The sequence below is a fragment of the Corythoichthys intestinalis genome, chromosome 5 (assembly GCF_030265065.1).
Source record: "Corythoichthys intestinalis isolate RoL2023-P3 chromosome 5, ASM3026506v1, whole genome shotgun sequence".
Taxonomy (NCBI): domain Eukaryota; kingdom Metazoa; phylum Chordata; class Actinopteri; order Syngnathiformes; family Syngnathidae; genus Corythoichthys; species Corythoichthys intestinalis.
In genome coordinates this window covers 55,170,079-55,179,744 of record NC_080399.1, presented here as the reverse complement: position 1 = coordinate 55,179,744, position 9,666 = coordinate 55,170,079, and the positions used below count along the sequence as shown (strand labels likewise).

At 40.2% G+C, this 9,666-nt stretch overlaps 1 protein-coding gene across 2 annotated transcripts in view; it reads left to right on the top strand.

Moving 5' to 3' along the window:
- The first annotated feature begins 4,380 nt into the window (after positions 1 to 4,380).
- The window catches only part of kiaa0513 (KIAA0513 ortholog), a 53,737-nt gene continuing 48,451 nt past the window's right edge, over positions 4,381 to 9,666 (top strand). For both annotated transcript variants that reach the window (XM_057836453.1, XM_057836452.1), the window contains exon 1: positions 4,381 to 4,509. The gene's annotated coding sequence lies outside the window, so the exon portion shown is untranslated. The remainder of the gene's footprint in view (positions 4,510 to 9,666) is intronic.

The following is a 9,666-nucleotide window of genomic DNA, read 5'->3' as shown; positions in this document are numbered from 1 at the left end:
TAGTCCTTTATGTAGGCGGAATAAGTGCTCATTTTGTATCCATGTTATTTACTCATGCAAGTCATGAATTCACCAACAATGTAATCACAGTTGCCACTCAGGTGTACCCACAAGTCTGCTCATGTGAATGGCACAACGACTTGTGGGTACACCCTGTGGGTCGGTGGGCTGGTCTAGTACTAATTTTGTCCCGTTATAAACCAGAAAAAACAATTTTATGACGCGTTTGATCGATTATATGTTTGACGGCTCATCACCAAAATGGATGTTAAAAATTTTTGGTGATCGAAAATCACAATTGACTGCCCTTGTTGTATGAGAGTGGGGATATGAGCTTGATCCCCCCCCCCCCCCCCCTTATTTTTGAATTTCATTTTTTACTCAGATTTAGATGGCTTGAAATTGCTCACAACATTCTTTTCTTTAATGACAAATTTAGATACAATTTCACTCTATAGGAAGTATTTACACTGCTAAAAAAAAAAAAACGTAACACATTGTACATATAAATGAATGAGATATTTATATTAAATACTTTGTTCGTTCCATAGTTGAATGTGCTGACAACAAAATCACACATAAATTATCAATGAAAATCAAATGTATCAACCCATGGAAGTCTGGATTTGGAGTTTTACTCAAAATGAAAGTGGAAAAACACTACAGGCTGATTCAACTTTCATGGACAGTCTGACAGTCTGAGGAGCAACCTGGCTCTGCCAGATGGACCTAAACACAGGTTTGGGGTTTAGAGGTGTTCTATTGGATTTAGGTCAGGTGAACGTGGGGGCCAGTCAATGTTATCAATTGCTTCTTCCTTCAGGAACTGTTGCATACTACAGCACCATGAAGTTGGGGATTGTTGTGGACCAGGAGGAACCCAGGTCCCACGGCACAAGCGTAGATTATGAAAATTAGTCCGAGGATTTCATCCCGATACCTAATGGCAGTCAGGGAACCATCATCTAACCCACAGGTGTCAAACCGATTCCACAAAGGGCCAACTGGGTGCAGGTTTGCTTTCCAACCAATGAAGAGGACACCTTTTCACCAATCAGATCTTTGACATGTGTAATCAGTTAAACTTTGTCAGGTGCTGCTTGTTTCAGTAGGAAGTTCAATGGTTAAACTCTCTGCACAGTATTGGTTGGAACAAAATCCAGCACCCACTTGGCCCTTTCTGGAATCTGTTTGACACCTGTGATCTAACCTGTAGAGGTCTATGTGCCCTTCCAAGGATATGCCTCCCCTGACCATCACTGACCCACCACCACACCGGTCATGCTAACTAATGTTGCAGGCAGCATAACGTTCCCCATGGGATCTCCGGACCCTTTCACGTCTGTCGCAAGTGATCAGGTTGTACCTGTTTCATCGGTGAAGAGCACAGAGCCAGTGACAGTTGCAAATTCTTGTGGTCTATGGCAAATGCCTCTTAAGCTCTACGGTGATTGGCAGTGAGCACAGGGCGCTCTACAGGATGTCAGGCCCTCAGACCATCCTCATGGAGCCCATTTCTGATTGTTTGGTCAGAAACATTCCCACCAGTGGCCTGCTGGAGGTCATTTTGTAGGGCTCCGGCAGTGTTCATCCATTTCCTCATTGAACAAAGGAGTGGATACCGATCCTGCTGAGGGTTCAAGGATCTTCTACGTCCCTGTCCAGCTCTCCTGGAGTAGCTACCTGTCTCCTGAAATCTCCTACAGGACGACAGGTTGGTCCTCAGACTGGCCAGGAACTCTGTGATGTGCTGGTCCAGATCTGGATGGAAATCCCACAGGAGAACATCCGCCACCTCATCAGGAGCATGCCCAGGCGTTGCAGGGAGGTCATACAAGCATGCAGAGGCCAAACACATTACTAAGCTTCATTTTGACTTGTTTAAAGGACATTGTATCAAAGTTTGATCAGCCTGCAGTGTTTTTCTATTTTCATTTTGAGTATATATCCAAATCCGGACCTCCATGGGTTGATACATTTCATTTTCATGGATAATTTTGGTCTGACTTTGTAAGCACGTTCAACTATGGAAAGAACAAAGTATTTAATATAATATTTCAGATTTACAACGTGTTACAGTATGTTAGTGTTCCCTTCATTTTTTTGAGTATATTCTACTACACAATATTTGTTTTGAATATTCATCCGATCATTCATGTCGTTATTGTGTGATTCTATGGTTTGGGTTTCAGGAGAATTTGATTAGAAGGGAAACATTTTGTATTGTTTGAGATGAATCATAAAGACATGATGAGCATTTTTTCTTACATTTCAATTTCGGAGGTTCTTTCTATAAGATGGTTTAACCTCAAGTTTAAAAAAAAAAATCTAATTCTGCAAGGGGACCAGCATATGGTGTAGGTTGCCTTTTCCTCAGTTGCGCCACCAATGGGTGGCCAGGGGTGGCCACGGCCACCCCTATAAATTGGTTGGCCACCCCACTGGCCACCCTGCTTGCCAGGATATCGTTAGATTGTTGTAGCATCAATTATGCATTTCATCCCATATGAATGCATTTATTTTGTTTTGTTAAATATAGGGCTGTCAAATTTATCGTGTTAACAGGCGGTAATTAAAAATTTTAAATTAATTACATGAAAATATTTATCGCAATTAACGCATTCGCTGTACGACTCATTCACGCATTGCCGCAAACAGCCTACAATGGCGCCGTTTTACCTCTATACAGAGATAAGAGGCAGTGTCAAGTGAGTGGAGTAGATAAAAGCATTCATTGGGGCCGTGCTTTTAATTGGCAAAAGCTTTGTCATCTCTCCCACAGCAACCATAAATATTGTGGGAAGCGACGTGGGGAAGAATGACAGGAGTTGATCTTTTTCTTAACACCCTGTAGTGTACCCAACGCAGAGAAGATCTAGCATTTGCAGCCACCACACACAGTCGTGGTTGCACCACTTCCAATCATGCATTTGGGCAGAAGAGTTAAGTCGCTACAGTATCATTTACTGAAAGCTCAACAAATAGACTAGATGGCAATATTTAGTCACAATATACAAAACAAACTCACATTTATCCTTTAAGAATCACAAGTCTTTCTATCCGTGGATCACTTTCACAGAAAGAATGTTAATAATGTTAATGCCATCTTGTGGATTTATTGTTATAATAAACAAATACAGTACTTATGTACAGTATGTTGAATGTATATATATCCGTCTTGTCTTATTTTTCCATTACAACAATAATTTACTTTATTATTTATTTATTTAATTTAATATGGCATATTTTAGAGATGGTTTGAATTGCAATTAATTATGATTTATTAATTTTTAAGCTGTGATTAACGCGATTAAAAATTTAAATCGTTTGACAGCTCTAGTTTGTACACCTTATGCCTAATATATACATAACACAATAAAACAGAATTGTTGTGGAACTCAACATGTTGACTGGACAGTTATGGACTATGCACATTAAATCATTGGTAACATCAAATATTACACAATACACCAAAGTATATCAGTAGCCGTGTCCTTAAGTCTTTCCGATAGTTTCCCCCTGACCTTTTTACTGCAATAATATAATGAAAACCTGAAATTATGGCTTTTAGTTTTGGCCACCCCAAGATTTGAAGTGGCCCCATCTGGCCACCCCTATGAAAAATTTCTGGAGGCGCCACTGCTTTTCCTCCCGAAGTCAGCACCCCACGACCCTGACAGGGAGAAGAGTATGGTGTTAAATCAAGGCCAAAAGTTTTGGAAACATTCAGTTTCAATTTTTTTTTCAATCGTTTCTTTTTTTCAGATTTTTTCAGATTAAAAATTTTTTGGCCTTGTTTTAACACCATAGAAGAGGTGTTGAAAGTGATGAATGGAAAAATTCTGTAAAGAATCCCAGCCATAGAAATCATATTTATAGGGCTAGATGCGTGTTGAGCCGTTGTCACTTGTCAGCCATTTTCTGTCAGAGCCATTCGATAAATGCAGTAAATTATAGTTACGAGAGCGTTCACTTTGAAATAGCTACAGATTGTTCAATTTTCAACTTATTTTAAACGGCTTGGTTTTTCAGTAATATTAGAGATGCTGTAAATTTACTGTTGATTTTAAACAAATAAAAAGATAACATTCAGCTTGAATCATAGCCACGTTAAAGCGGTTTACTATTAACTATACCATTTGTAAAATGCGTCAAGATTTCCGTGGCTAAAATAAATCACCGACTTTACATCTGCTACTTCAAACGAGCTAACTAGGTAAGTTCTCCGACGCAAGATGGCCTCCAAACACTTACGCCGCTATCCCCGCTTTAAGATATCTAACATTTTATATATGTGATTTCATCATTGCTCGCATACGAGCCAAGGTGATTGGCTACATTGCTCCAAACGTCATTCGGGTTCTCCCCGCGTCATTCCTATCTTGCGCATGCTCATCTGTCCACAAGACCACCACCAGCAGCATTAACAGCAAGTCAACAGCAGCACAGCGAAAACATTGGACAGCAGTGAGGAGCAGCCCCCTTTTCTGTCAGCAAAGCTCCCCTCTTGTAGGTACCCTTCTACTTTCTGTTTCTTAGCTTCCATACTTTTTTCGTGTGTCTCAGTTTTCGTCAGCATTTATGCTTGAGCGCAGTTAACAAACGTTGACCAGGTTATTTGAACGGATTCAGAGTTTCCCGTCCTGTACCTTCATTGCATTATTGAACCCGTTACAGCTGGTTTAGCGTAATTGTTTGACTAATGTGTGGCCTCCAAACCGAGTTATCATCGTATTCCGTGAAAAATGGCTCCTCGGTGACGTTTATCACGCTGCAGCGCACAACCTTCCAGGAAATGTCAGCCTTTTCTTGTGTTTGCTCAGTGCTGCTTCCTTTATCAACAGCTCTGCGTCCAGTTTGAGTTCATTCCTCTGCAGCTTCAAATTACCAGCCTGCTGTGATGAGCAAGAATGATTCTTTTGAAAACTTTGGTCAAATAAAGGAGATTTAGCAGACACTTTTATACATTGTGAAGCAATATATTTCTTGATAATTCTCTATAACCTCATTTTTTGGTTCTGTTAGATTTTGCACAGTGAAAAAAGACCCCTTGAAACACTCTTTTAAACCCCACATGATCAACTTATGAATGTGCACAGAAGAATATTTGCATCTTTGTTGATTGGTATTTCTGATGTTGTCCAAGCTGCAGTACATTTAATGTGTATGCAGTGATTGACAACCTCTTTTGCGTACCATTAATGCAGTGCTTCTCAATTATTTTCTGTCACGCCCCCCCAAGGAAGACGTAAATGTTTCGCGCCCCCCCAAACTCTCTGCCGCCACTGTAAATATTATCATTTGTCTATAAAATTACTATTATAAAAACGCATCTGCCTAACATTGTGTCCTTTTTTTCTAATAAAGAAAAAAAGTAACATAGATCAACGTATAATAAAGTATAACTTTATTAACATTGTTTTGTTTGTAACAGAGAATACTTGACGTGCATCAATTTGCCTGAATTAAAAAAAAAAAAAAAATTCACATCCAAACTAAAAAATACACTCAAGGTACATTTTTGACCATTTGATACAGAAAAATAAAATGTAATAAAATCAGTAAATAATACCAAATTAAAATTGATTAGAAACATTCACTCATGAGGACAATGTGCCAAAAAATTTGACCGAAAAAACAAATCTGAATAAAAGGGGGGGAAAAGTGTCCTTGGACAGGACAGTTTTTATTTTTGCTGCTCACAGTATTTACCTCCTTTGCAATGGTGTGGAGTTATTTTGCAATTAGCATGCTAACAATGCTCACTGGCTTACTGATATAACACTGACAAAGCAGGACGATTGTTGGCAATATTCGGCACGTTTTCACTGAAAAAATCAAGCGGCTTAACAATGAGATTGGGGTCTAATGTCTTTAAGTGGCGTCTTAATTGATTTGGCTTCTTGCTGTCTGCTATAATTATTTTTAGACACAGTAAACAGTGGTCTTTCATCATCACCCACTGTATTAAAAGTCAAAGCTAAAAGGCAAACGGCACGAAAAAAGCGCATTAACGGCGGCCGAGGTAGAACCGTAGGTGAGGGCAGTCGTCGTGACGATCCCAAGCCGAAAATGGCACTTCTCGGGCGGCGACGTGAGAACCGGACAAGACAGTGGGTCGCTGCGTGAGTGAGTCCGGTCGGAAAACGGCTTTCGAAAACGGCGGTGGCGCACTGCTATTCATATCTGTTGTCTGTGTGTGCTGAGTGCTCTTCCTTAGTTCAAAAATACTGCGCGCACTCTGAAAATGGGAGCGCCACTGCCACCTACTGAGTGGATGTGCAAGTACACTTTATTCCAGTACGGCAAAAAAAAAAAAAAACCCAAAAAACATGTTCCCCGAGGTCACATGCGCCCCCCCTGGCATTGCTCTGCGCCCCCCTGGGGGGCGCGCCCCACTATTTGAGAAGTACTGCATTAATGTCACTGTCTATGCTCCACACACAGGAAACAAGTCATATTCTTGCATAGTGAGTGATAGGGTTGAGGAAACGCAACCAAAGATGGCTTTCAAGAAGTGGCAATAACATTAGAATCGAGCAGACTTGCCTGAAACTAGAAATCCCTGAAACCAATTCCATATCAAGATATTTAGGAGAAAAGACGCGTTGAGAACGAGACCAATACAAAGTGCATTGGGGTCGCGTCAGAGACCAGGCCAAGACCTTCAAAATGTGGGCTTAAACCAAGATCATCACCATGCTTAAAACAAGATCATCCCCATAATCATTTTTTCCTATGCTTCATGCTTGGCCAAGGTTGAGATATCAGTGTAATATGGTTAAATGTGAAATATATATGTCTAGTCAATTGTATGCAAAAGGCACGATATAACTAGCAGGCACTAGTATGCCTATTATCTGGATTAATTGTTACGCGGATAATGTAGGCCCGTAACATTACCCGCTGCCTAATATGGACTACCGTCTCTGTACAACAATCAGATACTAAGAAAGTGACATCATGCAGTCGCCATTTTTAGTGCGGCGTGACGGCATCGTAAACAATGGAGGCGGACGATCACGACGTGGCATTCCCACTCGTCTTTTCTTTTCCTTTTTCTTGAACGTTCAAACTACGTCGCAATAATATGCTTCAATTTATTGCCCATTTGTGGTCCTCCCATAGTGGATGATGCAGAGATGAATGTTTTTTACAGAGCTCGTCTCCCGCATTGTCTCCGATCAGCCAGGTATTGGGCTGGCTCCACTCAATGCCGACCGAACATGAGTATATAAAAATGCGTAGAGGAAAATTAAATCCGGAAAACTGACCTGCGTGGCACCCCTAGTCAAAGAGGAACGCGATCAGTTTTTTTCATGACATTTCTGCCTGTCAAAACTGTCGCCACTTCCAGGATCGCCACTGTTATGCACAAGCACTCATGGTTTCGGCTTCCAGGAAATGTACGCAGCGCCACACCTTGTGTTTCTATTTGTTATTTTACAAGTGGTGAGAGCGCAACTGAGCATCGATTGTAACATCCCAAGTAACGATGTCAGGCTTTCGTTGTTTTTTTACAGATTTATTTCAATCACAACTCTGCGACTGTTTGTAAAAGCCAAGCGTGCTCTCGCTTGACTCTCGCTTCCTGATGCTTTCAATTGCGTTCACGAATAAAACAGTGGTCAGATAACAGAGTTCCCAACCCCTGGTTTAGAAGGTGTGGCAATTTCGAAATTTCACGCCGGCGAGTAATGAGTTTCCGGTTCAGCGGTAAACCGCGCGGGCGATGATGTAACATATGAGGCTGCTCCTTTCAATCCTTTCAATGCATGCATAGTTTGTGTAAATGCAGGCGTACCTTGCAGAAGCGGGGGGGCCTTAAACGCACCTTAAACGTAAGTGCGGACAAGTATAAAAATAGTCGGCAATATACCCTTGAGAAAATTACCTGTCCTAATGTAGACGTAGCCTCACTATACAAGTACGCATCCACTCATCTCAAATTCATGTGACGCTGTGTGGAAATGGTGAATCTCTGTCAAATAATATTGCATGGGAGGAAAAACCAAACAAAAACAGTTGTGGGAATCGGGAGCTTTTTGTTAACTTCTGCTAGCAATACTAGGAGTCAGGTCTATGCAATTGATTTGATTTTAATGTATAATGCAATTTTTTTTGTCGTGTGACAATAGCACCTCTGCATTGATGGTAAGTACAGTATCTTAGTTTTTATTTTGGGGTACTTGAGCGAATTTCTGTAGAATAGGATAGAATAGAATGGAATAGAGTGTTTGTTTGTTTGTTTTTTTCCATTCGGGCTGCAAGCCACTTGCATTTGTGTTGTGGCAATTGGGGTTTGTGCTTTTGCCAATCTGCAGTCGGGCTTTGGCAATTGGGGATCGTGTTGTGACAGTTTGCATTTGTGCTTTTTACTTGGGTTTGGACTTTGCATTTCGCCTGACACTTCTCGGCCACCGTATAAACCAGACGGTAATACATGAAAAGACAAATCATCTAAAATATTTTTCTGTCCTTTATCGGTCCATGGTGGTGCTCCAGCCAGCCTTCCATCACATTCAGTATCTTCCGTCAGCCACTTCTGCTTATCATACATTTATAATGGTATGTGGTACTGTTAAGTTGTCACCCAGCCTGATTGCAGTGCTTTTCTGAGAGATGACAGAGCTGCCTTTTGTTACAATTTATTAGTCATGTGTGGGAAAGTATATATGGAGTATCTTTATTTTACAGTAAATATTTATATAACTTCCATGTCTGCCCTCCAAAAAAATGTTGAAAACAGTCTTGACAACTGCAAGAGATGAAAAGATAAGAATACTGAAGCGTCCAAGTACTTAAACATAATAAGGACATACTGAAGCAATAAACCTCTGCACGCTTTCTCACGCCCACCCACCTTATCCTGTTCAAGGTCATTTGGAAACAGAATGGTAGTATTCCCACTGCTAGAATTGATTTTTATTCCAGTGCAGTGTAGCGTGTTAGCCAAAACAATGACAAAAATATCAAATGATTCATATTTAGGAAAAAAAAATGGGGCTGTTTTATATTTTATTTATATATTTATAACTTTGTATTTAGTTCAGAAAATGCATTAAAATTAAAAGATGAACAAAATAAATGGACAAGTTCCAAAAAAATATATGGTAGTACAATGAGTTTTCAAGGAATTTACACTTTTTTTTTTTTTGTACATTGTAATGTGAAGCTAATGACCAAGATGTCTTTGTAGATTTCCTGGTTCATATCACGAGCCCACATCAAAAAACTATTTTAACATGGGACTTTGACAGACTTGTTTTCTTGAGCTTTAACAATGACATGCACTTTATCTGATGTCTCTGGCATTTGGTCTCTGGCTCGCACCCGAAAATCCTCGATTCATAATTGCTGATGACTTTTCGTTTGCGCGAATTCGCAGTTGCCAAACCAGGAGTGTGCTGGTTTTTTTGAGAAAAAATGTAGTTCTAAAAGTAGTTTTACAAGCCATACTTTTTACTTTTACTTGAGTAGTTTTGTAAAGGAGAAACACTTCTTTTACTCTGCTACTTTGGGCTACACTAGTCGTTACAGTTTTCCTCTTTAGTCTCCATATTTAGATTTTACTTGTTATTTTGCCAGCGACGCCAACATTACCAGTTTCACCAATGAGATGTGGCAACAATAATCACATGAATCTATTATACCAATCAGACTGAA